Genomic DNA, 26,183 nt, shown 5'->3' with positions numbered 1-26,183 from the left:
CTTCGCTTGGGAGTTATTGCTGCCTGCCTCAGTGTCCCGAAACGGGCAGGCTGGGAGGCTGCATTGTGCCTACTTGTCGCTGGCATAAGAAGGTGGCTGGGCGGAAGCTCAGCAAGGCCCAGAGAGCTGAACAGAACTTGCCTGAGGTCATGCAAGCAGCAAGGAATAGAACCCAGGAGTTCTGGCTCCCAGCCCCCCCACTCTAACCACTAGCTGACACTCCCTCCCAGAGCCTGCACTAGGACCCAAGAGCCCTGACTCTCAGTCCTGCACTCTCACCCATGGGCCGCAGTCCCCACCCAGAGCCAGGAAGAACCCAGGAGTTCAGACTCGCCCAGTGCTCTAACCACTAGACCATGCTTCTGACAGGTGGAAAAAATATGGCTGATTGTTGACTTCCGAAAGTTGGGTAACGTCCAAAATCCAGGTTTAGACACCCAGGCAAGAGGCCCAATTTTCAACCATGCTAAACGGACACTGAATTAAACGGGCACAGTTAGTGAGGTGGGGGCCGAAATACCTCTGAGGCTCTTGGCTAGAAATATTTCCAAAAAAGAAAACGGAGATTTCCTCAGAACGAGAATAACAAGAAGCAATGGGCTTGATCTGCAGCAAGGGCAATTTAGGTTTGATATTAGGAAAAACTTTCTAACTTTCAGGGCTTCTGAAAAGCAAGACATTGAGGTGCCTACCTTTGGATCTAGAGCAAAAAGCCTTCACATGCCTAATTATTTTGCCCTTCAGTGGGACTTACAGAGTTTTGAAATATTCACCCCCTCAGGGTTGAAGTTTAGGGACCCCAGTTTGGAAATCTTGGCCCACTCAGTTCTGCAAACTCTCAGGATTTGATCCCAAGTCATGCTACTTGGTATGGTTTTCTTAAAGCCCCAGCTCCCAGAGTCATGCAATTAAAGAATCCTAGAACGGTGTCAAGTCCAGCCGCCCGCGCTGAGGCAGGACCAAGTCACCCCAGCCCAGCCCAGGCAGGGGCTTGTCCGACTGTTCTTAAAAACCTTCAGTGACGGGGATTCCACAACCGCCCTCGGATGCCTGTTCCACAGCTGAACGGCCCTGAAAGTTAGAAAGTTTTTCCTAATATCAAACCTAAATTGCCCTTGCTGCAGATCAAGCCCATTACTTCTTGTTATTCTCGTTCTGAGGAAATCTCCATTTTCTTTGTTGGAAATATTTCTAGCCTTCACAGCTACAGAGCAAAAGTGCAAAGTCGTGACCCCTGCCCCTGAAGGGCCCAGAACCAAAAGGGAAAACTAAGAATGTAAAAACATGATTTTGAAAAGTCTCATGATTTTCCACCAATCTCGTGTTTTGTCAGGTGGCTGCAGGTTGCCGATCCCGCCTACCACAGGTAGACTGGCTTGCGAATGTCATGAGCTCAGACAGCGTGACTCGGGATGATTACTCGGGATGATTACTTGTTCTACAAGCCTCTTAGCCGACTGGGTAAACACCACGAGCCCATAGGCATGGGAACTAGGGGCGTGGGGGGTGCTGCAGCACTCCCAGGTTTTTATGCAGTGTCCTGGCACACAGGGTCCAGGCTGCCGGCCCTATTGCCGCCCCTAGCTGTTGCCCCAGCCTCAGCCCCCTTACTCCTGTCCGGGTACCCCAATCCTGGAGACATAGCCCTGCTCCTGGCCCCAGCTGGGGAGGGGCTGGGGGGCACAGACAGGGGTAAGGGGGTGACTTTCAGCACCCCCACTATTAAAAGTATTCCAGCACCACTGCACGAGCCCCACAATGAAGAACTCACAGAGATGCCAAATCAGTCCCAATCAAATAGGATGAGTTTGTGTGTCAGAAATTGAGCAGAGAGTTGATTTCACATGGCAGAAAAGTGGTCTACAGCAGGGAGGCAGCATGCCCTCGTGGACAGAGCACTAGAATGGGACTCAGGAGACCAGGTTCTCGTCCCTGGCTCTGCCAAGGGCCTGCTGGCTGACCTTGGGCAAAAAAGTGGTCTACAGCAGGGAGGCAGCATGCCCTCATGGACAGAGCACTGGACTGGGACTCAGGAGACCAGGTTCTCGTCCCTGGCTCTGCCAAGGGCCTGCTGGCTGACCTTGGGCAAGTCATGTCCCCACCCCATACCTCAGTTTCCACATCTGTAAAATGGGGATAACAACACCAACCTCCTTTGTAAAGTGTTTTGAGATTTACTGCTGAAGAGTGCTAACTGGAACTATTACAGTCAAAACCAAACCAAAATAATCTCATATCCCCAGCTGAGTTTTTACCTCCAAATAAAAGACCCAGTGTTTCTCAGAGACTCAGAGACTTTCAGGCCAGATGGGACCATCATGATCATCTAGTCTGACCTCCTGCACGTTGCGGGCCACAGAATCTCACCCACCCACTCCTATAACAGACCCCTAACCTCTGGCTGAGTTACTGAAGTCCTCAAGTCATGATTTAAAGACTTCAAGTGACAGAGAATCTACCACTTACTCTAGTTTAAACCTGCAAGTGACCCATGTTGAAGAGGAAGGCGAAAACCCCAAGGATCTCTGCCAATCTGACCCGGGGGAGAATTCCTTCCTGACCCCAAATATTGTGATCATGTTTTCCAACTCCCAAACAAAACACTTAGTTACCATAAATCTGTGGCCGGCTGCCCGCTGATCTCCTGCTCAGCTGCCTTGCAGCCTCACCTCCATCTGAGTTCTTGTGAGTGGGGTGGCAGCGGTGGGTCCTGACAAGGGGGCCGGAGGAGGCGAGGGTTGGAGCTTTATGGATCAGTTCAGTGACCGCACTCCAGGGGACCTTTTCAAAGCTCCAAGTGGGAGAGGGAGCCTGGAGACACTGGTGAGACAGCAGGCAGGGGGTGAGGCTAGCAGCATGGGCAGAGGCAAGGGGCCAGCAGGGCAAGATGAGATGGTGGGAGCCAGTGGTGGCATGGAGTGGGTGATGTGGACAGACCACGGGAAGATGGGCATGAGGGGAGGAGGGGCGGCATCCAGGTGGGAGAGCAGGCATTGGGACCCAAAGAGAAGACAGGGTCTGAGAAACATCATGGAGGAAGCAGCATCAGATTGGTGGAGCACGGGGCAGGCGCCCATGGGATGGGGAGGTAGCGGGCTGGCTAGGGAGAGGGATTGGGGGACAGGCTGGAGATCCCATGGTGGCCAGGTTAGAGCTAAGCTGCTAAGAACCAAGAGGAGATGACAGAAAGAGAGAGAGGCTGAAGGTCTGTCCACATTGGAGCCAGAGGGATAATTGCAGTGTGGGCTCCAGGTGGCACTGACCTCAGGCAGCTCCCGGGAAGCAGCGACATGTCTTTCTGGCTCCTAGCGGAGAGGCAGCCAGGGGGCAGAGCATGGGCAGGCAGAGCGGGGGCAGGCGGGGGCAGAGCATGGAGCCCCCCCGGCCGCCCCTCCGCCTTGGAGCCAGAGGGACATGCTGGCCGCTCCCCACTGAGCTGCCAACTGGACTTTTAACAGCCTAGTCAGCAGTGCTGACCGGAGCCACCAGGGTCTCTTTTTGACTGGGTGTTCCAGTTGAAAACCGGACACTAGCAACCCTAGACTCACTCCATAGCCCAAACTCTAGAGAATTGAAGGCAGAGGTCCCTGGTCAAATCCCTTCTCAGTCGGCAGAGGGGCGAACTGAACTGGAGTGCCCACCTGAGTGCCCTAAAGGGATCGTTCGCCTCACCTGGAGTTAGGCAGGCACTTAAGTCATTTCTACAAGAAACAACTGAGGCCCTTCAGCCGGCTGGCTCCAGGCACTGGAGTTGCACCTGCAGATCACAAGCAGAGCTTCATGCTTCAGGCCAACTTAATGGAGTCAGGAAGAAACTGATTCTTCCATAGCTGTCACAAGGGGGTCTCTTGCACCTTCCTCTGCAGCAGCTGGTGCTGGCCCCCATTGGAGACAGGACAGAGTGTCAGTGTCCTAGACCAATCTGGGCTCTGAGCCGCTCTAGAGAGCCCCATGTTCCTAGTGGTCAGTTTTCTACCTTGGCTTCTTTGCTAATATTCCATTTCTTCTTTTCCCATCAGAGTGGCCTGAGAATGAATCGCCAGCTACATGGATGTGGAAAAGCCAAGAGATAAGCTTTGGGAGCATCTGACCTCATAGCCTAGACAGCCCAGCCGTTTAACCTCGAGGCTCTAACACCTGCCGCATGCACCTTATTGCTCCTGAAGGCCGTTACATTGTGCCGTTAGTGGCAGAGTGCAGGTGCAGTGCTCGCAGTCAGCCCACTAGGAGGCGCTGTACTTCTGAGACACCCATCTACCGTGGGCTCCCCCTTGTGGCCCTGGGGGGCTAATTAGAGGGGGTGGAACCAGGGCACTACTGGCCCAATCCTGGGACAATGGCTGGCAGCAGGGGAGTAGCGGTCACAGCCCTGCTTTCCCCTAGTGCTGCCACCCTAATGTGATTGCACAAGGGGGAGGGGATCCTTAGTCCCCTGAGCAGATGTGTTAGGGTTAGAGACAAGTCAGCCAAAGGGAGCGTGGCAGAGTGGCCAGAGGCTCAGAAAGCTGTGTTCTCTTCCTGGTTCTGCACTGGCCAGGTGGGTGACCCTGGGCAAATAATTTCCCCTATGTGCCTCAGTTTCTCCATCTGTAAAATGGAGATAATGGGCCTGGCCACCTGCAAGAAGCACTCTGAGATCTGTGCTGAAAAACTCCAGTGCTTATTAATGATCCGCGGGCACCTGAAGGCCACAGAAACAGAACGGGAACGAAAAGGAAAATGTGAATAAAAATTGATCGCAGGGCAATCTGTTATCTGGATGGGAGAAGAGGGGGAATCTCTGTTCCCACCGTCACGAGATTGGCTTAAATGCAAATAAATTTAAAGATTTAATCCATTTTGGGTCCTTTCCATTCTCCTTCCAGTTTTGATCCTTTAGGGGTCACGTTCTCTAGCTCTTCTCCACAAGGGCCAGATTCTTATTGACTTATAAAAACACCAGCTGAGAGTCTGACCTAATCTGAGTTTCAATGGTAACCTTGGCGTGGACCAGACAAGTGAGGTGGTGGTCTCGCATCTTTGGTGGAATGTGAGAAGAATTTTCCTAAGTGGTAGCAATAAATGTTGTCTCATCTACAACCAAAGCTCCAAATCAAGTGATTTCCTGTCTGATGTGCCAGGAATTAGATCGGCGTGACAGAACCGAGGGGGAGAGCTGCACTCCCTCCCTCCCCCAGACACACATACCTGCTGCAGGAAGCCAGTGTAAATGCAAAACCCGCACCTTCCAACTGCTGGGCAGCCCCTCTTCCCCAGCTCATTCAGCCCCTGGCAGACACAGGGGATGGAATCTATGTGTTCCCCCTGAACTGGGATTTGTAACCCCAGTTCTGTGTGGCTGCAGCCCCATTGGCTTGCCCTGCCCATTCGGACATTCCTGTCTGCCTCCTACACTCCCTGCAGCTTCAAGTGGGACCATGCTTCTCCTTCTCTTCCTAGACTGCCAAGCTGTGTTGCTGAGTGCTGCAAACCAGCTGACAGGTCACTGCCCAGAGGTGGCTGCATTTCAATGCTGGGTCAGCAATCCTGGTCTCCAGGAGCTATGGGCTCTTTGAGATGTGCTGTGCCAGGCAGGTGCTAGAGAAATGCAAGAGATTATCCTCACTAGCTGGTTCTGTCCATAGCTAGGGCTCAGCTGGCCCCCACAAAGCCCCTAATCCTGGGTTTTGCCTGTAACCCAGCAGGAGCCAAAGTCCTGCTCCCACCTCTGGTGCAGTCAATGGGAGTCTTCCCATCGCTCTGGGGGCAGCTGGGCTGGGCTCTGATTCAGGCAAAGTCCAGCTGGGCAGTAGCATAAACACTGATCAGTGCCTTTGCTCTGAAAGGCTGTTATCTGGATGGGAGAAGAGGGGGAATCTCTGTTCCCACAGTCACGAGATTGGCTTAAATGCAAATAAATTTAAAGATTTTAATCCATTATGGGTCCTTTCCATTCTCCTTCCAGTTTTGATCCTTTAGGGGTCACGTTCTCTAGCTCTTCTCCACGAGGGCCAGATTCTTATTGACTTATAAAAACACCAGCTGAGAGTCTGACCTAATCCCAGGACTCCAGGAGCTGGGGCTTTGAGGAAAAGAAACACCAAATATCACAAGATGTGCCATAAAATCAGGGGAGTTAGGCAGCTGCTTTACCCGCTTAGACCCCAGCCAACAAATAGGCCGATTCCAAGCACTCTGGTGTGAATCAGGAGTCAGCGCCATGACAGCCATGGTGTGAAATTAGCACAAGATGAGGATGGAGGACACTGAATCAGCAAGGCTGTTTTGCTCACTGCTGTGACACCGCACCCCATATTCTTCATAGCAATATTATTATGATATGATTATGGCATAATTATGATGCATTTTATGCAAGATGGGTCATGTAAGATGTCATTGGAAAAGTTATGATTTACTGAATATAATTATCCTATTTGTATGCATGTATTATTTGTATCTGAAGTTATGAATATTGACTATGTATCTGTCTTTCACATGTAGTTACGCCTGGGTAACGCCCACTAGGCAGGAACTTCCAGTCTAGATAGATGGTGGCGAAGGGCCTATTCAGGGTAATGGGCCATTAGGAAAAACAATAGGCCTTAGAAGAAACTTATCCCTGGCCTGGTGAACCTTCCTGAGAATGCTCCAGTCTGTAAGTAATGGCTGCTATGACTCAGCAAGGACATGTGATGAGACCACATGACTCTGGACTCCATCTTGGGATGTCAGTGTTTTTCCACAAATTGACTTTTTGGGACAAAGGGTTCCTGCCATATGCTAAAGCTATATAAGGCAGGGAGTCACATCATCTGTTGTTCTTCACTCCCCACATGAGGACTCCTGGAAACACCTGAGGAACAAAGACTGAACTGGGAGAAGTGCTGGACCCAGGCTAAAGGGATTTCTAGCCTGTGTTTGAAAGACGTGGGGATTCCAAGCTGTAAAGCAAGTGCAGCTTGTCACTTAAGAATCTGAAACCTGCTTGTACCATCTCTCAGGGTGAGAAACATAATTCACATCCTATCTTTCTAGTATGTTAATCTTAGTTTGTGTTTTGTTTATTCACTAGGTAATCTGCTTTGATCTGTTTGCTATCACTTATAATCACCTAAAATCTATCTTTTGTAGTTAATAAACTTATTTTATGCTTTAATCTAAACCAATAAATTTGCAGTGAAGTCCCTGGGAATCTTAGCTCTGGGGGCTGCTGCATATTCCCCTCCACATTGAGGGTGAGGTGAACTCTAAGAGATGATATAATTTTGGGTTTATGCTCCGGGGGGGAGTGGGGGTGTGCCTGGGGAGCTGGGAGTTATCTTGGCTGTAGCCTTTCTATTGTTGCTTCATGCAGGGGCTGGTCAGAGACCCAGCATGTAACTGCAGCTGGGTGTGTCCCTACCTGTGTGAATGCTGGTGGAAGTGTAGGACCGGGAGCGGCTCTGCAGCTTGTCATAACAGCACAGTGTGAGAGGGAGCCCAGGCTGGTGGGTCAGAGGGCTCAGTGGTATCCCAGTTCCAAGTGACACCCTGAGGGAAACCCTTCACACCTCCCACAGGAGCTTCTTAGGTGAGAAGAGAGAGGGAACTCTCAGCATTCAGGCTGTAGTAATTAGAGCCCCGCTATGGCCCGGTTCATGCAGAAAGCCTCCTTGTGGCATGCTGGAGCAGCAGGGTTCCCCGGCACTCAGTGCACACAGACAGCTCGAGCCTTTGCCTGGAAGAGACCACAGCTCCCCATGGAGAAGCCTAGTGCTGCCAGCTCCCTGGTGCTGGGGCCAACCCCACAGGGGAAGCTGCTCAGAGGCTGGGCCCAGGGCACTCCAGGCCTTCGTGAGTGGCTCTGCTCTGCTCTGGTTAGAGTCCAGTGTTAGCAGAGCCCTTGATAAATAGCACTGGGACCACGGCTCAGCTGGCCGACACTGGTACCTTAGGCCTCTTCTGCTCCTGGGGCCACAATCCACCGGGCAGCCTGCCTGGCATCTATACATCCTAATGCCTCCCCCTGCTGGGGATCCAGCTCAGAGATCCGCTTCCGCATTCCAGCAGGTACTGGGACACTCATCCCTTTGCCTGCGTTCCTGGCTCCCCAGTGACTCTGCCGTCCCCCGCTGGTTTTCTCTTGTCTTCCAAGACTTGAATCTGTTTGTCAGCTGCTCGGGTCACTCCCTCTGCCCTCGCCCACATGCTCGGGTGCAATCCAGTCCGGGCAGAGGGACCAGCTGAGGCCTGGCCCCCACCTTTCTCCTCAAACTAGGGCTTCAGTGGGGTCTAGCTGGGGCATGAACTTTGCCCTCGTCCCACTGCTCCAGGGCAAATTGCAGCCCCTGTCCCCAACACGCTTTCTCCAGCAAAGTGTCCCCCTCTTCCCACCGACATCCCGCCCCCTGCTGGCCCATGGGACGGAGCTCCCCCTCACCCCTTGGCACCCACGGGCCCTCAGGCATGGTGGGAGGTGAGATACCCGTGCCCCCTGCAGGAGGGAGAAGGTAAATGCTGCTTTGCCGGTGGAATCTGGTCTCTAGCTTGGCAGCACGTGCAGGCTGCAGAGCCAGGGTGGCGCAGCAGCTGCCGTGCGGGAATCAGAGCCAGCCCTGTCAACGCCAGTCAAGCCCAACTCCTCTATAAATCATGCAGAGCTCCCTTCCCCCCGGGGCCCTTGATCACTATTTCATTACAGTAGCATTACAGGCCCCCATCAGCATCCAGCTGCCCCCGCGCCATGATGCTGCACCATGGATGCTGCACCGTGCTCCGAAGGCTGGGAGACCAGAGGGGCTATAACCACATGCATAGATGGGCACTGATGCCAGTACATGGCCCAACATCACACAGGGAGCCTGTGGCAGAGCTGGGGCCAGAACCTAGGTCTGCAGAGTCCCTGTCCAGAGCTATGAGCACATGGGGTTCCTGGCACCTTTCCTCCAGGGGCTGTCAGCAGTCCCCCATTAACTTCTCCAGCTAATCTAGACTGAACGCCCGGGGCTGGAATCCTGGCTTGAGTAGGTTGCAATACATCCTCAGAGCAGAAACGAAGACCCAGGAACGCCCCCATCTCAGCCCTTCCCCAGCCGCTGTGCCTGAGTTGGTCTCCAGTCAGTGAGGACACAGAGTCGGACATGACTGCCACACGCGCTGGGTCTGACGGTCTCATGCGTTCCCTGCCACTGGATCATCCTGCCCACATGTGGGTTGTTCTCTGTGGTTGAGTGGCCTGGAGCCAGCCCCGAGCCAGTCACTGCCACTCTGGGCCAGGCTCTCTGCCCTCCACTAGGCCGATGGGGCTGGGAAGATTCTGCTGCTCCCGGCCCTTGGTGACGGATCCGGAGGGGACGGAGGGGCGGACCTTTGGTCTCAAAACTAGGCATGTAAGAAGCACGGTGACCCAAAGCTGGGTTGGGGAATGGTTTCTCCAATTGCAAACAGCTGTTCGGTGCAGACAAAATTCGTCCCCCTTATCCACTGTGGGTGGAACTCCCCCCTCCTCTACCTTGGGCGTGTTTCTTTCTCAGCACCGCAGTATCTCTTAGCACCCTGTCTGCCTCGCATCCCTGGGAGCCAGGCAGTGCTCTGCAACCCCTTGCCCAGCCAGGGAGCTGAGCCTGTGTGTTTCTTGCCCAAGGTGTAATGGAGTCGGTGGCAGAACCAGCTCACCTCATTCCCTGATCAGCCGCCACCCTTCCTCTGGGCGACAGCCACCCACCTGGCCAGCACCCTGGGAGCTCCAGAGCGCAAAGGAGGAGCTGCTACAGCGTGAGCTGTGACAGCTCCATCTCCTCTGGGGGCTGGGCACGGAGGGGGACACGGACCACAGGCGCCACTTGAACTAACAGGCCCGTCCCCAGAAGGGTGCACCGCGCTTCCCCCAAGCGCCCACTACCCATGCCTCCCCATCCAGTGGAGCTGTTCCACTGAATCGTGCAGCAGGGAGGGGCTTTTACCGCTACTGTGCACTCAGCACTGTGCAAGACACACACCAAGATATAGTCCCTGCCCCAAGCAGCTTCCACAGCTACGGGCCCCAAGCCCTGATGCAGAGAACGCTGCCGAGCTTTGCCTGACCAAAGGGCTCAGCCCATTCACCTCCACTGGAGTGTGCAACGTCCAGTCTCATAGGGAGCCAGTAGCAGAGCTGGGAGAGAACCCAGGAGTCCTGGCTCCCAGCCCCCCCCCCCCACCACTAACTCCCCTCCCAGAGCTGGGGAGAGAACCCAGGAGTCCTGGCTCCTAGCCCCTATCATCCTGCCATGGCACTGGAAGTCTCTGTCAGCTTCCCCACCAGGGGATTAATAGCCAACCCATTCACAGCCACTGAGTTTCGTTCGGGGCCAGCATCCCAACCTTTCCCCTGATTGGCCAAGGACTGTCCCCCCGCCTGGGGAAGGGCTGGATGCACAGCCTCACTCCCCATGTCCTGAGCTGCCCTTGGAGAGGAAATCTAATCCTAGCGAGGGGGAGCCGCAAAAGAGCTCACAGCTGCTCTGGATAATCAGCGAGGGCACGCTGATGAGCAGGGACGTGCACTCATGGCTGCAGCCACTGAACAAGAGACGAGGCCAGCCCAGCGCACGGGGTTCGTACGTAGTGCAGTGAGCCGCAAAACACCTGCATGGGCAAACCCACCAAGGCTTTGCTCCCAGCATCGCGGAAAGCCTGAAAGCGGAACAGGCGTGTTGGGGGTGGATTCAAACCCTCAGTGCCCAGCCAGGCCATGGTGCTCCCGTGCATCCCCACACCCGTTCCAGCCGACGAGCCGGGTCTCCCAGCCACTGGGTCTCCCAGCCACTGGAGCTCCCTTGGCACCTTGCCACACTGGCCTATTTAGAAGCAGGGCAGAGCCCCCCCATTCCATGGCATGTGTCACACTCCAGCCAGACACTGCCATGGGTGCAGGTCCTAACCCTACCCATCCCAGCAATGGGATTCACTGGAGCTGGCATCCAGAACCAGCCCTGGGCCATGCCCCAATCTCCCAGGGAAGAAGAGCCCTCCGAGATCCTCCCAGCTCTGCAGGGATACAAGAGAGGGGCTGCCACAGGCTAGGAGAGGGGTAACCTGCTGTCCGTGCCTGAGCCCACCCAGGCAGGGATCCGACAGGAACGCTCCCTCCAGCCCATGCCCAGGATCGCAGTACCAGCAAGGTAGGCTGTGGGCGGGGTTCTTCTGTATTTCTCTGCAGGACTTGCCCTGGACCACTGGTAAAGGCAGGAGAAGCCATGACCCCATGTTATAGATAGGGAAACTGAGGCACAGCAGGGGAGAGGAGGGATAGCTCAGTGGTTTGAGCATTGGCCTGCTAAACCCAGGGTTGTGAGTTCAATTCTTGAGGGGGCCATTTAGGGATCTGGGGCAAAAATTGGGGATTGGTCCTGCTTTGAGCAGGCGTTTGGACTAGATGACCTCCTGAGGTCCCTTCCAACCCTGATAATTTATGATTCTATGCAACTGGTCTACGATCACATGGTGAGTCAGTGGCAGAGTGGGAAATTGAACCCTGGCAGCGTGGGCCCCAGATCCCCCTGCTCTAAGCGCCAGCCCCCGCTAACCTAGCGTCACTCCTCCCCGTGGCACTAAACCCACCCAACAGGGCAGGAAGCTGTGTTAGTCGATGACGCAGCCTGGCTCTGAGGGGGACTCGGACGTGCGAGGACGAGGGAAGGAGGGCCTGGGAGAACATGGACTGACGGCAACTGCCTTCTTAGGAGAACAGCAAAGACAGCCATGGCGTTCCAGCACCTGGGACAGCTGGGGCCACCCCAGCACCTCCTCCCCATGCCCAGGGGACTCTGGGGGGCTATGTGGTGCCTACCCCTGAAGCCACCTCCCAGTAACCTCAGCCGGGGTGACACGAACCCATGGGATACTTGCAAAGCAGGAGCCACCAGCTGTCAGATGCTGTCCTGGGAAACCTCCCGCAGGCGGGAGCTGCCCCCAAGACCCAGACACATGCTCCAGCAACATTAGCTCCTTCCCCTGAATGTGACTGAGCAGGAGGAAGGAGCCTGCATCAGCTGCCAATATCACAGGCAGCCTTGACCAGCCAGGGCCAGGCCAGGCGGGTAGGTAACCCGCTGCAGAGTGGGTAGGGATGGAGCCTGCTGCAGGGGATGCAAATGGCCAGCAGGGAGCTCACTTGCTGCCTCGGGGAAAGGGGTGAGATCTGACCTCGCTTGGGCCTGCACTTAGAGGGAGTTTTGCCATTGCTAGCAGTGGGTGCTCAACTCCTGAGCCACAAGCGACTCCCGTAGGTGCCTGTGTGACAGCTGCTGGCCAGCGTAGTGGAGTTCGGACTGGGGCCCTCTGGATCCTGCACTAGAGAAGCCATGCTCCGGAGCTGGGGCTGGTGCAGACCCCGCTTCTGCAGACCGGGGTGTGTAACATGCCCGGGACATATGGATTTAGGCGTCTAACCCTTTAACTCAGATGATTGGTCTCAGGCAAGTGGCCCAGCTTAGCACTGACGCTGCCAGCTCTTTGTGCTGTGTCTGTACAGAGCCTGGCCCAGTGGGGGCCTGGGCCATGTCTGGGGCTACAATAATAAAAGGCTAGGCCAGCAGGGGCTGAGCCTGAGACCCACCACTCGGATCAGGCTCTTTGCTGGGTTCAAGGTTAGATGCAAACTTCCCCGTCGGGGTTTGGAGAAATGAGCCCACTGTGGACGCCAGCAGGACTGGACCAGGGCACCACCCCTCAGGGGTGTCACGGGACTGGATCCGCCCCAGCCATTGGGGTCTCCAGGCCATTTTCCCTCAGACAGGCTGTACATTGGAGGAAGCTAGGAGAGACATCAGCCCCTGGATGTGATCTCAGCCAGTCCTGTCCATTCCTGGGGGAGGCCTGGATTTTAATCAAACCAGTTGAACACACACTAACGGCCCACTGCCACTGTCTAGGCTAGACTTGGTAGCATGTGTTAGCTAACACCCTACCTTAGATCTAACATAGGCCAGGCCCAAGTTTGGAGCCAAGCCCAGAACGGAACCTGTCCTAACCACTAAGTCAGCCTTCTGCCTTGGATGACTGATCCTAGACATGTGGGTTCTCCCCTTGCCCTACTGGGTGAATGCTCCCTGCTGTGCCTCTGTTTCCCCTCCCACCCTTTGCCTAGCTAGCCTACGTTGGGTGGGGCTAGGGGGTGTGTGTGTGTGTATACACACAGCACCTGCACAGTGGGGCGTGGGCCTCATTCCAGTATCCCAGAGGCGACCGGAATGCAGGTGACAGATGCAGACATGCTGCCCTTTCAGGGAAGTGATAACAAACGAGGGGAGATGGGGGTTAGAACACTGTTTGGTTTAGGCATTACCCCTGGAACCGGGGCCCGACTGACATTCCCCTGGTGGAATGTGAAGGGGACCTGAGGGTGAACACGAAGGACCCGACTGTTAGCAAATCTCTGTGTCAGCAGCACTGCGCGGCAGGGGGCGCATGAGTGGCAGCCAAACCTCACATGCCCCCAGCATGCCAGGGCCAGCCTAGGTGAGCGGGCGCCGGGTCCCCAGCTCCCCACCATGCTGGCTATTACTCAGCCTGGAGAATGGTTTACTGAGAAAACAAACTTTGTGGGACCCCAGCGCTTCACTCCCGACAAATCCACCAAAGAAAGGCCCTGGTGTAGCATGTTTATTTGATACAGCCGCAGCCAGTGGGTGTAGATACAGCTGAAACCCCAGCAGCTCTGAACTCCCAGCTCTGGGCCCCAAATCGTTGCCTTCAGCCAGGCTGGCCAGCAGCTGCTGCGGCAGCTCTGGGATGGAGCAGGGAAAGGGAAGGGCAGAGCTGATCAAAGGTGTCCCCACCCGCCCCAGGCTCTGTACCAGAGCAGGCCGGGGGGCAGAGTCACAGGGCAATTGGTTGTGGTCAGGCGGTTAAAGCAGGGGATAGAGCAGCTTGATTCCTGGTCTAGAAAATCCCAGCTGTCACAGGGGAGTGGGGTTTAGTGACCGGCACAAGAGACTGGGAGTCTGGGTGCTAGTCCCAGCTACAGGAGGCAAGCTGGGTCTGGTGGTTAGAAGCAAGCCTTGGGGGCCCGGATTCCTGGGTTCCTTTCTTGGTCTGGGATGGGAGCAGGCTTGGCTCTGGCACCTCGCAGGGACTCCTCTCACCTCTGAGATGGGGCTGCCCACCCCGAGTGTGAAGGTGGATGTGTGGTCACACATGAGCACCAGGAGGCCCCGAGAGACTCAGATGAAGGGTGGCATGGGAAGAGCCGAGTAAAGTAGTTAGACACCCCCTGCCCCGGCCATGGCCCTTTAATTGTCTCCAGCTGGAAACAAGGGGTCCTTGTTTGGGGCTGAGCATGTGAACGCATGGCCTGTGCACTAGCCCTAGCTCCGGCTTGCTCCGGCGCAGGGTCCCCTTACAGGACCTGTGGTTGTGGTAGCCCCTGGCCCAGCAGGACAACAGACACCTGTCTCTGTAGTGTGGCCAGCCCGACCCTCTTCTGAGCGGTGAGAGGGGAGGTGACCCTGGCTGCAGAGCAGATCTGATAGCCCCCTACCCAAAGGGGGCTGCTCCCCTGGCTGTGAAACACACACACACCCTGGAGCCAGAGGCCTGAGTCCCGGCTGATCAGACTCAGCCATCTGGCCCTGAGCCGGAGCTCTCTGAAGTCAGTGGAACTGACTGCTGACCCCCCCCCCACCACCACCACCCCTATGCCCCGGTCCTGGGTTGGCCTCCCCTGATGCAGCCATTCTCAACCGTGGGATGCAAGTGTGAGATGCTGCCATGTTGATCTGCTGGCATGCAGTGTGACGCGAGTGCTGCGCCGCACCTCCAGAGCAGCGTGGGAGTCTCTCACACCCACGTCGGCCCAAGGGGGAAGGCAACGGGGGACCAGCCCCACTGCGCTGTTCCCCACACCTGGGGAAGGATTTTAGACCAAACAAGGCCCTCTCCGATCAGTGTGGGATCCCCCAGCCCTTCCCTGAAGAGCAGGCACTTGCCTTGGTGCCTGGAGTCAAAATCACCCCTTCTTCCTCAGCTGTTGGCTGCTGCTTTACCCCAGAGCTGGCTGCATATCGGGGGGTCAGCTGGCAAATGTGAATGATCATCGAACGGGCCTGGCTTGGTCACTGGGGATGGGAGATCCCAGCTCCAGCAATCCAAGCACACTTAGCACTGCTCCCGCTTGGCTCCACCCGGCCTCTCCTGTACTAGGCACCCCCTTCCCCTGGCTGGCTAAAAGTGGGGATGGGGCAAGCTCTCCCTGGTGCCCCTCTATAATCAAGGCTAATGGGCATGGCTATGCAAATCACTGGCTGGGTGAAGGGTGGAGTTAGAAGTGGACACAGTGATGAAAAGTGCTTGGTTGGCAGTTGGAGCATGTGGGCAGAAGGGGAATGCAATGTGCCACCCCTGCCTCCCCCTAGCCATCTGATGGCTCCTTGAGCAACCAGGCTCTATAAATACCCTGCTCAGGGCAAGGCAAATCCAGGCACATCCCACCTGCTCCCCACAGACAGCCTGGGCCACAGCACCTACACTGAGCCAGCTCCGACAGTCAAATTACATCCAGCCTGCTGCACTCAGTGACCCCCTCTGAGCCTGCCCAGAGTCCTGACAGCCACACCTCAATACCCCGATTGCAGAGAGCCCACCAAGTGACATGCAGCAAGGACACACATGCTGCTGCTGCTGGTGAAATCGAATGCCAAAGACTCTCTCTGTCTCCCGGTGCAATGTGCAAGAACCTGGTGTTCTCAAATAGTGTGCTGACCGGGAACCTCCTGTCTCAGTCCAGAGCAATGACACCTGATCTATGCTGTAACAGTTCCCAGAGCTAGGAGACATGTAACTCCCATGCCCAATTAAAAATTAAAGCGGAAAAAAGGTGTGGTTTTTTTAAATGCGTGCAACCCAGCGATCACTGGCAACAGCTGGCCCACCCAGCTCACACAGCATAAGGCACTTTCCAAGATTTTGCCCAAAGGCAGGGCACTATGTTCCAGTGCAGCAAACCCGGCTTAGCACCGGCTCCTTTCTGATGCTTCACACATTTTTATAGATCACAAAGAGTTAAGAATGAAAAAGACCCACACTAGAACTCCAGCTCTTGTCACCTGCAAACTTTGCTGTAGCTTCAGGTTTGGCCCACATGCATTGGCTTGTATAGTTCACAACATTGAAAGAGAGCTAGGATCTGTATGTTAAGATGAGCACATGGTGAATTATACTATTATATAGTCCTGCAGCTGTCTTTTTGCAAGTGAGGAAAGCAATGTGAGTGTTTATAATATCTTGGGGCTGTTGACCCTGGCAATAAAACCATCAGGGCAGTTTAAAAGAGTTTTAGGAGAAAGCCAGAGAGAGACTACAGAAGAGGTAAAAATAAAGAATGGGGGGCGAGGGGGAGGGGGAAGTGGAAGATAAAGACAGCTTCCCTGGACCTACAATTCGCCCTCCACATAGTGCACAAATATCAGTGTTCGGCACACACACTATTCCTAACCCCCTTGCACATACGTCAAAAGCTCTAACCCCATCCCACGCAGGTATTACTGAGAGTAGAAAGAGTAGCAGTATTTAGACCAGGACAGGTTAGATTAGAACAGCCGGAATAGATCAGGAGAGATGAGCCTGGCTTGGCTGGAAGAGTTCTCACTGTTTCAGGGTGGTTTGGAAATTGAAGAGTTTTGCACATTTAAAAAAACTTGTAAAGCAGGTTTATAGGAAGCAATTTCAAGAGAAAAGAAAAAGAAAAACACAGCCAGTGTGAGAAAACAGAAGACAAGTTTGCTGGCACTTACCTGCTTCTTCCCTCTACGCCCCCCAAACACTGGCTGCTCTGTTCTGCGCTGGGGAAAGCGGGCGCAACTTGCCGATTTCCTCTGCTGGGAGATAGCTCTGCGCGCTCAGAGCTACTGTGCAGATTACAGGACCGTGTTACCCAGTAATCCCAGTGGAGGCAGGATTAAAGCAGCCCAGACCCGCCCCCATCGCAGCTTCCAATCTGTGTGGCTTCTGGGCCAGCGTCACAGCCGACCCTTTTTTCTCCAGGGCTTGAAGGGATGTGTACACACACACACACACACACACACAGCAGGATTAGAGAGGGACAGCAAGAGGGATAGCAAGGGTAGAGCTCTGCTCATCACCACCAGCCCAGCTCTTCTGATTTCACTCCTGAGTCCCGCTGGCTTTTTCCCCAAGCGACGAATGAAGCTGCCTCTTTCTCCCCTGCTTTACAGAATGACTTGCCATGGGCTTTCCTGCCACACACTAAGATCAGACATTTCCCTTCCCTAAGAACCTCTCCCTCGGCCTGGCTATATGGGGGTAGTTCAGCCATTTTTAAAATCCAGATGATTGTAGGATCCCCTCTGCAGATTTTAATCCCAAATAGGCACGTACCCAAAACCCCAGGAATAACCTCTGGATTAAATGCTCCAGATCTATTTTGGTTCTTTTAATCTAAGCCCTGAAGCTCTAACTATAGCGGGCACCAAATTCACTTGCTTGGCTCCTTGATGGCAGCAAACAAGCCTATCTCGAGAAATGCATAGTGCTATTGGACAAAAGGGCTAATTCTATAAATCCTGGTTAAATCAATGGGGCTATTTGTGTGAGCAAGGATGTGCAGAAATAGGTTTTTAGACTGTAAAATCATCTGGGCATTGACTTTCCCTTAATTCCTCTCCAGTGCTGCCCTGGGTGTCAGTAGTTAAATTAATCTAGCCAGGGATCGCTATTAACAAGTCAACATTTCCAGCAGCTGCCGTACATTCCCACAGACCCTCCACCTGCCCAGGGCTCGTGTCCACACCCCCTGGACCTCCCACCCAGGGAGATGGAGGGTCGGCAGTTCCCCACAGCTGACCGTGCAGCTCTTACCATGGCCCAGCTGTGCCTCTTTGGCCCCCAAGGCCTCACCCCCAGGCCAGGACGGAAGCCGGAGCTGGGCCATGGTAAGATCTGCGCAGGCAGCTGTGTGGAGCTGCAGACCCTCTACCTGCCCTTGGCAGGGAACCCTGGGGCAGGGAAATGGGCCAGGCACTACTCTCACCTCCCCCACATGCTGGGCAGGTGGAGGATCCCAGGATCCCCAGCCCAGCTCCAGCTTCTGGCTTGGCTAGGCAGCGGGGTCTTGGGGGGAAAAGGAGGGGCAGGGGCGGAGCCATGGAGGGGTGGGGGCAGGCCCCCACTTTTAGGAAGAATCTGTTGCACCTGACCTGTAGTACATGTTGACTTTTAGATGGCAACCACTGCATGTGCACATTATATGCAACAGGGATAGTCAATTATTTTTTGTCAATGTCCAAATTTCTTGGTCAAGGTCTAGTCAAGGTACAGACTCCAGGGAAACATTTTTCACACTGCACGTGCCCCTGTTCAAAAACATACAATGCTGTGTAATACACCCAGGGCCTACTGCTTATAGTTTTGGTACATTAAATGAAAACTAAAATCAAAACACCGTATAACCTAAAATAATCTCCAAGAAAGGTATAATACATTACATCTGAGACTTAGAGAAAGTACATGGATAAAATGTCAAATAGATGCAAATATTGGCATTAAAACACTTTTAGACAACTGGTTTACGTTTTGAATTTGTTTTGGGTTTACAAAGAGCATTATCTTTGGTTTTGTCAAATAAAATTATCATAGGCATGTAATACCCCGATTGCCCATCACCTTCCTCCCCTCCCCAAACCTATCGATTGCCCCCCTCCACATCTTAGGGTTACCGTATTTCAAGAGAACACTGCCAGGAGGGCAGAGAGAACTGGAGAGGGTATTTGCGGGGTGCTGGAGGGGAGTGTGTGTACTGGCTGGGATATTTGTGGGTGCTGGCGGTGGTACCTGTGGTCTCATTCTCAAGGTGGGGTCAGTGTTGGACTCCCTGTGATGGTGTCAGGGCAGCTGGCATAGGCCTGGAATGCAGTGCCAGCCCATCAGTCAGCGCCTCCCTGCAGGCCTCTCCCCCACCCCAGGGCAGGGAGCCGGGGTCTGGCCCTGTCACCCCTCCCTGTTGAGCTCTGAGGCCCCATAGCAGGGCAGGCAGCCTAGCCAAGAGGTGCATGGCAGCTTTGCTTACTGGTAGGCCAGGCAGCTCAGCTCCCCCAAGCTTCCAATTGCCTCCCACCCAGCTCGCTGCCCGCAGAGGCTCCCGCCACCCCACTCACTGAGCCTGGATGCCAGAGCCTGCTCGTTCGCCCACATGGCCCACTTGTCCCATCCTTGTACTCATAGAATCACAGAATATCAAGGTTGGAAGGGACCTCAGGAGGTCATCTAGTCCAACCCCCTGCTCGAAGCAGGACCGATCCCCGACTAAATCATCCCAGCCAAGGCTTTGTCAAGCCTGACCTTAAAAATCTCAAAGGAAGAAGAGTCCACCACCTCCTTAGGTAACCCATTCCAGTGCTTCACCACTCTCCTAGTGAAAAAGTTTTTCCTAATATCCAACCTAAACCTCCCCCACTGTAACTTGAGACCATTAGTCCTTGTTCTGTCATCTGCTACCACTGAGAACAGTCTAGAGCCATCCTCTTTGGAACCCCCTTTCAGGTAGTTGAAAGCAGCTATCAAATCCCCCCTCATTCTTCTCTTCTGCAGACTAAAGAATCCCAGTTCCCTCAGCCTCTCCTCATAAGTCATGTGCTCCAGCCACATAATAATTTTTGTTGCCCTTCGCTGGATTCTTTCCAATTTTTCCACATCCTTCTTGTAGTGTGGGGCCCAAAACTGGACACAGTACTTCAGATGAGGCCTCACCAATGCCGAATAGAAGGGAACGATCACGTCCCTCGATCTGCTGCCAATGCCCCTACGTATACAGCCCAAAATGCCGTTAGCCTTCTTGGCAGAAGGGCACACTGTTGACTCATATCCAGCTTCTTGTCCACTGTAACCCCTAGGTCCTTTTCTGCAGAACTGCTGCCGAGCCACTCGGTCCCTAGTCTGTAGCGGTGCATGGGATTCTTCCATCCTAAGTGCAGGACTCTGCACTTGTCCTTGTCGAACCTCATCAGATTTCTTTTGGCCCAATCCTCTAATCTGTCTAGGGCCCTCTGTATCCTATCCCTACCCTCCAGTTTATCTATCTCTCCTCCCAGTTTAGTGTCATCTGCAAACCTGCTGAGGGTGTAATCCACAATATCCTCCAGATCATTAATGAAGATATTGAACAAAACCATACCCATGACTGACCCTTGGGGCACTCCACTTGATACCGGCTGCCAACTAGACAACGAGCCATTGATCACTACCCTTTGAGCCCGACGATCTGGCCAGCTTTCTATCCACCTTATAGTCCATTCATCTAGCCCACACTTCTTTAACTTGCCGGCAAGAATACTGTGGAAGACCATATCAAAAGCTTTGCTAAAGTCAAGGGATAACACATCCACTGTTTTCCCCACATCCACAGAGCCATAGAAGGCAATTAGGTTAGTCAGGAATGCCTTGCCCTTGGTGAATCCATGCTGACTGTTCCTGATCACGTTCCTCTCCTCTAAGTGCTTCAAAATTGATTCCTTGAGCACCTGCTCCATGATTGTCCAGGGACTCAGGTGAGGCTGACTAGCCTGTAGTTCCCTGGATCCTCCTCCTTCTCTTTTTTAAAAGATGGGCACTACATTAGCCTTTTTCCATTCATCCAGGACCTCCCCCGATTGCCATGAGTTTTCAAAGATAATGGCCAATGGCTCTGCAATCACATCCACCAACTCCTTTAGCACCCTCGGATGCAGCGCAACCGGCCCCATGGACTTGTGCCCATCCAGCTTTTCTAAATAGTCCCAAACCACTTCTTTCTCCACAGAGGTCTGGTCACCTCCTCCCCATGCTGTGCTGCCCAGTGCAGTAGTCTGGGAGCTGACCTTGTTCGTGAAGACAGAGGCAATAAAAGCATTGAGTACATTAGCTTTTTCCACATCCTCTTTCACCAGGTTGCCTCCCCCATTCAGTAAGGGGCCCACACTTCCCTTGACTTTCTTCTTGTTGCTAACATACCTTGAGAAACCCTTCTTGTTACTTTTAACATCCCTTGCTAGCTGTAACTCCAAGTGTGATTTGGCCTTCCTGATTTCACTCCTGCATGCCCAAGCAATATTTTTATACTCCTCCCTGGTCATTTGTCCAATCTTCCACTTCTTGTAAGCTGCTTTTTTGTGTTTAAGACCAGCAAGGATTTCACTGCTGCTGGCCAGTGGAGGACAGAGCTGAAGGAGCTGCAGGGTGCACAAGCAGCCACCTGGGGACACACTGTGCCCCACAGCTCAGCCCAGCCGCCCACCCCCTGCGGCAGGGGGCCCTGCGTTGGGGAGCTGGCACAGCTTCACCCATTTGACCTTTGCGGTGCATTCAAAAGGTCTGGGGGGTCTGGATTAGGCCTGTGGTCTGCCTATTGACTACCCCACTATACAACACAGCTGCAGTAGCAGGACGTTAAGGTTGCAGAGTCAAGCACCCCAAAGTTAGGAAATGCCAGAATGAAGATGGCCCATCCAGCTTTAATTCACCCCCTCCCCCTGTGTGTGCATTATGACACAGTGTTTATTTACATGATCACATGGCATTATTTTCCAGAGAACCTCTATCTCACTCAGTGCATAGGAAGAACCTAGGAGTATAGTGAAGGCATCTGTTTTCTGTAGGACCCCTGCCTCATTGGTTGCAGAAGCTGGAAGGGGTGCACAGAATGATTAATTATAGGCAGAGCCTGTAGCGAAGCGAACGCTCACTGGCGCGGCACCTCCTACTGGTCATCTCAGGAATTAGCTCTCCAGCATATGGAGCGCCTCCTCCTGGCTGGTGTCTCGCCTACCTCAGGCCCCGTGTCCCTCCCAGACCCCGGTGCCCCTTTACCTCGGGGTTCTGCCCCCAGCGGTAACCCACAGTCTGGGTCTTCTCACCCAGGGGAACCCCCAACCCTCTATCACCACCTTGCTGCAGTGGCTACTGCCAGTCATCATCTAGCCCCTGCTCACTCGGGCAGCTTGCAGTCTGTAAACCACTCACCACCGGCAAGGAGGTAGGACCTGCTGCCTTTGCCTATCCCTGGGCTGCCCCTCTGCAGCCCCACTACCTTTTGCCCTTAAACAAAGCCTGCAGCCTGGGGGTTTACCAGGCTGGAGCTCCCCAGTTCCCTTTGCCCTTCCTCAGCACTGCTCCACTTCGGGTACCCTGCTGCCAGGCAGTGAGCCCTTCCCACTCCAGGGCTAGAGTGAGACTCCTCCAGCTCCTAGTCCCCAGCCCTCTTCTCAGGGCCAGCTGGGCCCTGATTGAGCTGGCCACAGCTGTGGCTGCTTCCCCAGTCAGCCTAGTTTTTCCCAGCCGCAGCCCTCTCCAGGGCTGCTTTTAACCCCTGTTCTGCGGGAGTGGGGCAGCCGCCCCCCGACACAGCCGCTAACAGCAAAGTGCCCTGTAGTTAAGGTTGCTTGACATTTTTCATTACAAGATCCTGTTTTCAGTTGCTTATAGATTTGCCAGAATGATGTATTTGAGCTGAAATGTTCCATGCCGGGTCTCTTTTTCTGGCTGAAAAAATATAGAGGTTCTTTATGTTTCAGCAAAAATGGCCCAGCCATTTCTGAGAATGCCATGGGGGAAAATGAAGTTGTTTTGCCAACAGATTTTCCCCCCAACTCGAAGAGATGTAGCATCCCCAAGCTTTGGGGCAGGAATTCCACATTTGGCAGCAGGATGGTCTTGGTGTCAAAGAGGTCTTGGTGAAATTCACCCAGATTTGCCCATAAGTGTCTGAAAATCACTATTTGCCCACTCACAGAATCACAGAATATCAGGGTTGGAAGGGACCCCAGAAGGTCCAGAAGCTCGAAGCAGGACCAATTCCCAGTTAAATCATCCCAGCCAGGGCTTTGTCAAGCCTGACCTTAAAAACCTCCAAGGAAGGAGATTCTACCACCTCCCTAGGTAACGCATTCCAGTGTTTCACCACCCTCTTAGTGAAAAAGTTTTTCCTTGCAACCTTAATGTCATTATTTGGCATGTGCTACCCACACCATGCAAGATGTTGCATAGATCATACACTCCTCAGCCTTGTCTGTACTCTGCCCACCTCCCCTGCATTTATTCTAACATTCCAAGACCTTGATCAGCCCCAAGGAGCTGGGGGGTGGGGAGGGTTGTTGGTTTGTTTTTTTAATCACCCTGTTAGAGAGACGTTTCCTTCCTTCCCAGATATGATAGTTTTACCCAGAATTGCACCAGCCCTGGGCTGGCAACTGATTTCACGTCTGAAATCTTTGGCTTCTAACATTTGATTCTAGTCCTGGGATTTTGGGCTTTAAATTTGGGATGTTCTTATGTTCTTCTGCCTGTCAGAGTTGGCAGCAACAAGGGCCGGGTTCAATATCTAGGGGTTCCATTCCAATTACACAATGCTAAACCAGCTCGAGCCCCCACCCAGTGACCTGGGACAAATATATACCACCCCCGCTGGGCGCCTCCAAGAGGTAATACTTCCCCTCTCGCAAGCACATAGTCTGAGTGAAGCAAAAAAGCCTTTTAATAACAGAGAGAAACAATGTGGCATTATGTTGGGGAAACACCACCAACAGGATTCATAACACAGCCCATGAGCAAAACCCACCCCAAGCAAATTGGGGCATGCCCTTTCCCTTTGGTTCTTGAGTCCAGCAACCCAAAAATCACCCAAAGTCCCAAAAGTCCAATGCCCCAAAAGTCTCTGTCCTTGGTCAGGGCAGCCCCAGAGTTCGAAAATTTATCTGCAGAGTTTTACCTCCCAACCTGGGTGAAGATGGGGGGGGCTTTACATGGTCCAAAGCTGATGGCCCCACCTCTCCATGGGGCTCCGCTCTGCCAGCCGCCCCATGAGCTGCTCTAGGCATCCGAGAAACTGCTCAGCTCCACCAGCCGCTCCGCTCCGCTCGCTGTCCCGGAATCTGCAATGCACTGCTCCACCAGCCGCTCTGCTCACCATCCCGCAAACTACAATGCTCTGCAGCCGCTCCGCTCGCCGTCCCGCAAACTGCCCCACCATACAGCTTCAGGCTCCCCCACTACTTAACACAACACCCAGTGATTTCAGCTCTTTTGTGATTTCAGCTTGTAGTAGGGGAGCCTTAGTGCTGGTGCACCATTGGCCCAAAGTGAATCCAGCTCAGCAGCCTGTAACTAGACTCCTAATAGAATCAAAATTAGCTCTGATATTCCACAGTGGAGAGAGGAGGAAGTACAATTAGCATGTAAGGCCCTCACCAGGAAGCCCATGCCACCAAGTATTAATACCTATCCCCAACCTCTCTCAATTCACAGAGTTTTGGAACCCATGTCCCTTTCCTAGCGACTGCTACTTAGTTGATGGCGAGTCCCTCCATCATAACAAAAGGCCAAGTACAGTTCCACTGTCCTTGATTCCCATAATCAGGGTAATAACAATTTATTCTTCCTGCCCCAATAACAGAGACACTGGGGATCCCACAGCAGCCAAAGTGACCATTTGGGCAGCTATGGCCTCATTCTAGGTGGGGTTGGTGTGCCTATGCAAATGAGATCGGCCCCTGAAGTTCTTTTCCACAACTTGTCACACCTCACCACCAGATGTCAAGGGTGGATCTCATCCTGACTCTGCTTACACTTATGTATTAGAGATGCTATTTCTAGACCTTTTAAAGATGTATTTGTTTTTATTTTCCTCCTCCCTCTGCTGGGCCCACTTGCCTCTCACGAGTGCCCTCTATTGAATGCATCCGATGAAGTGACCTGTAGCTCACAAAAGCTTATGCTCAAATAAATTTGTAAGTCTCTAAAGTGCCACAAGTACTCCTTTTCTTTTTGCGAATACAGACTAACACGGCTGCTACGCTGAAACCTCTATTGGATATGTGCATGTGTAAGCGGGGGAATAGTCCCGCTATTGTGGGGAACCTTCCTGGCTTCTGTACTACCGCAGTGAAGTGGGCTAGCGAAAGGATCTGAGTCCTCGCTCCCACTTCCTTTACCCAGTGTCCTCCCTGCCCTTGAGGACTCCCCTTCCACTCTCCTGTCTGGCAGAGTCCTCGTAACCCCAACAAGGCTGGGCCCAGGATTCCTGGGGGGCTCGACCCCCAACCCTGCTGTGGTCACCTAGGACAGGGGCTAGAGTGTCCCCACTCCAGGGTACTCTCTCTGCACTGGGCACTTCTCTGACCCATTGACCATTACATACAAGTTAAAGCAAATGCAAGTTGTTTAATCAACAATTAATTTTAAAAAGAATAAGGGGCAAATGGGAAAGGTAAAAGGAAACACATCACCCCGTTCTGTGGCAGGGAACATCACAAACAGTGTCTCTGGAATGTCAGGGCCGTTCACAGTCTGTTCCTTGTAAGTCCCAGGCCTTCGTCTCAGGCCCTGGCTGTGCTGCAGGGATGCTGTGGGTTGGACACTTGCTCTGGTGGTGGCCACACGCTCTCAGGCTCTAATGGTGGGACCCTTCTTCCCAGTGTCGCCCCCGCCCTGTCAGGATTATGATCCAAGCCTGGCCTGCAGAGCCTCTTGGCTGAGGCGTCTCCCGGTGCTGGGCCCGCTGCCCAGGGTCCCCCTCGGTCTCCCCAGCTGCTCACCGCACCCAGCTCCAGACTGCTCCAGCTCCACCCCTCGGTCTCTGCACTGCTGCTGCTGCTCTGCCTCCAGCTCCCTGGGCTGCTTCTCTGGCCCCTCTGCCTCTGGTTGCTGCAGCTCTGCTCCCAGGACAGGTCTGCTCTGCAGGCTGCTTCTGTGACTCTGCTCCCAGCACTGACCTGCTTCCTGGGCTGCTTTTCTGGCCCCTCTGGCTCTGGCTGCTGCAGCTCTCCTCCCAGGGCAAGTCTGCTCTCTCTGGGCTGTGCCTCTGGCTTTGGGGCTGCAGCTCTGCTCCCAGGACAGGGTCTGCTCTCTCTGGGCCGCTTTTCTGGCCCCTCTGGATCTGGCACGGCTCTGCTCCCCAGCTTAGCTCGGGCCCCTGCTTTCTCCTTAGCTTGGCCCCACTCTGTCTGACTCAGGCAATTCCAGCTCACACGGAGGACAGGACCTCCTTGGCCTCCTGACTCCCTGATTAGCCTGCCCGCCCTGTCATTCAGGCTGACCTGGAGCATTGGCCTCTCCCTATTGTTCCTGGGGGCTGTAAGACTCAGGGTCCTGATTCCCCATCGACCCTTCCTCTTTGAGTACTGGGAGCTAGCAACTAAAACACCCCCGCTGAATGTTAATAAGGGGGCAACAGTCCCCTTACACACGCACCTGATCTTTTT

The 26,183-nt window shown here is 53.9% G+C and overlaps 1 protein-coding gene across 1 annotated transcript in view; it reads right to left on the bottom strand.

Moving 5' to 3' along the window:
* SLC38A3 (solute carrier family 38 member 3) overlaps window positions 1-16,867 on the bottom strand; it is a 68,836-nt gene extending 51,969 nt beyond the window's left edge. Inside the window, exon 1 of the mRNA XM_084634278.1 lies at window positions 16,731-16,867. The gene's annotated coding sequence lies outside the window, so the exon portion shown is untranslated. The remainder of the gene's footprint in view (window positions 1-16,730) is intronic.
* Between the last annotated feature and the right edge of the window lie 9,316 nt (window positions 16,868-26,183).

The sequence above is a fragment of the Lepidochelys olivacea genome (assembly GCF_965140295.1).
Source record: "Lepidochelys olivacea isolate rLepOli2 genome assembly, chromosome: 7".
NCBI lineage: Eukaryota > Metazoa > Chordata > Testudines > Cheloniidae > Lepidochelys > Lepidochelys olivacea.
The sequence above is the reverse complement of the archived record's forward strand: the minus strand, read 5'-3'. Positions and strand labels throughout refer to the sequence as shown.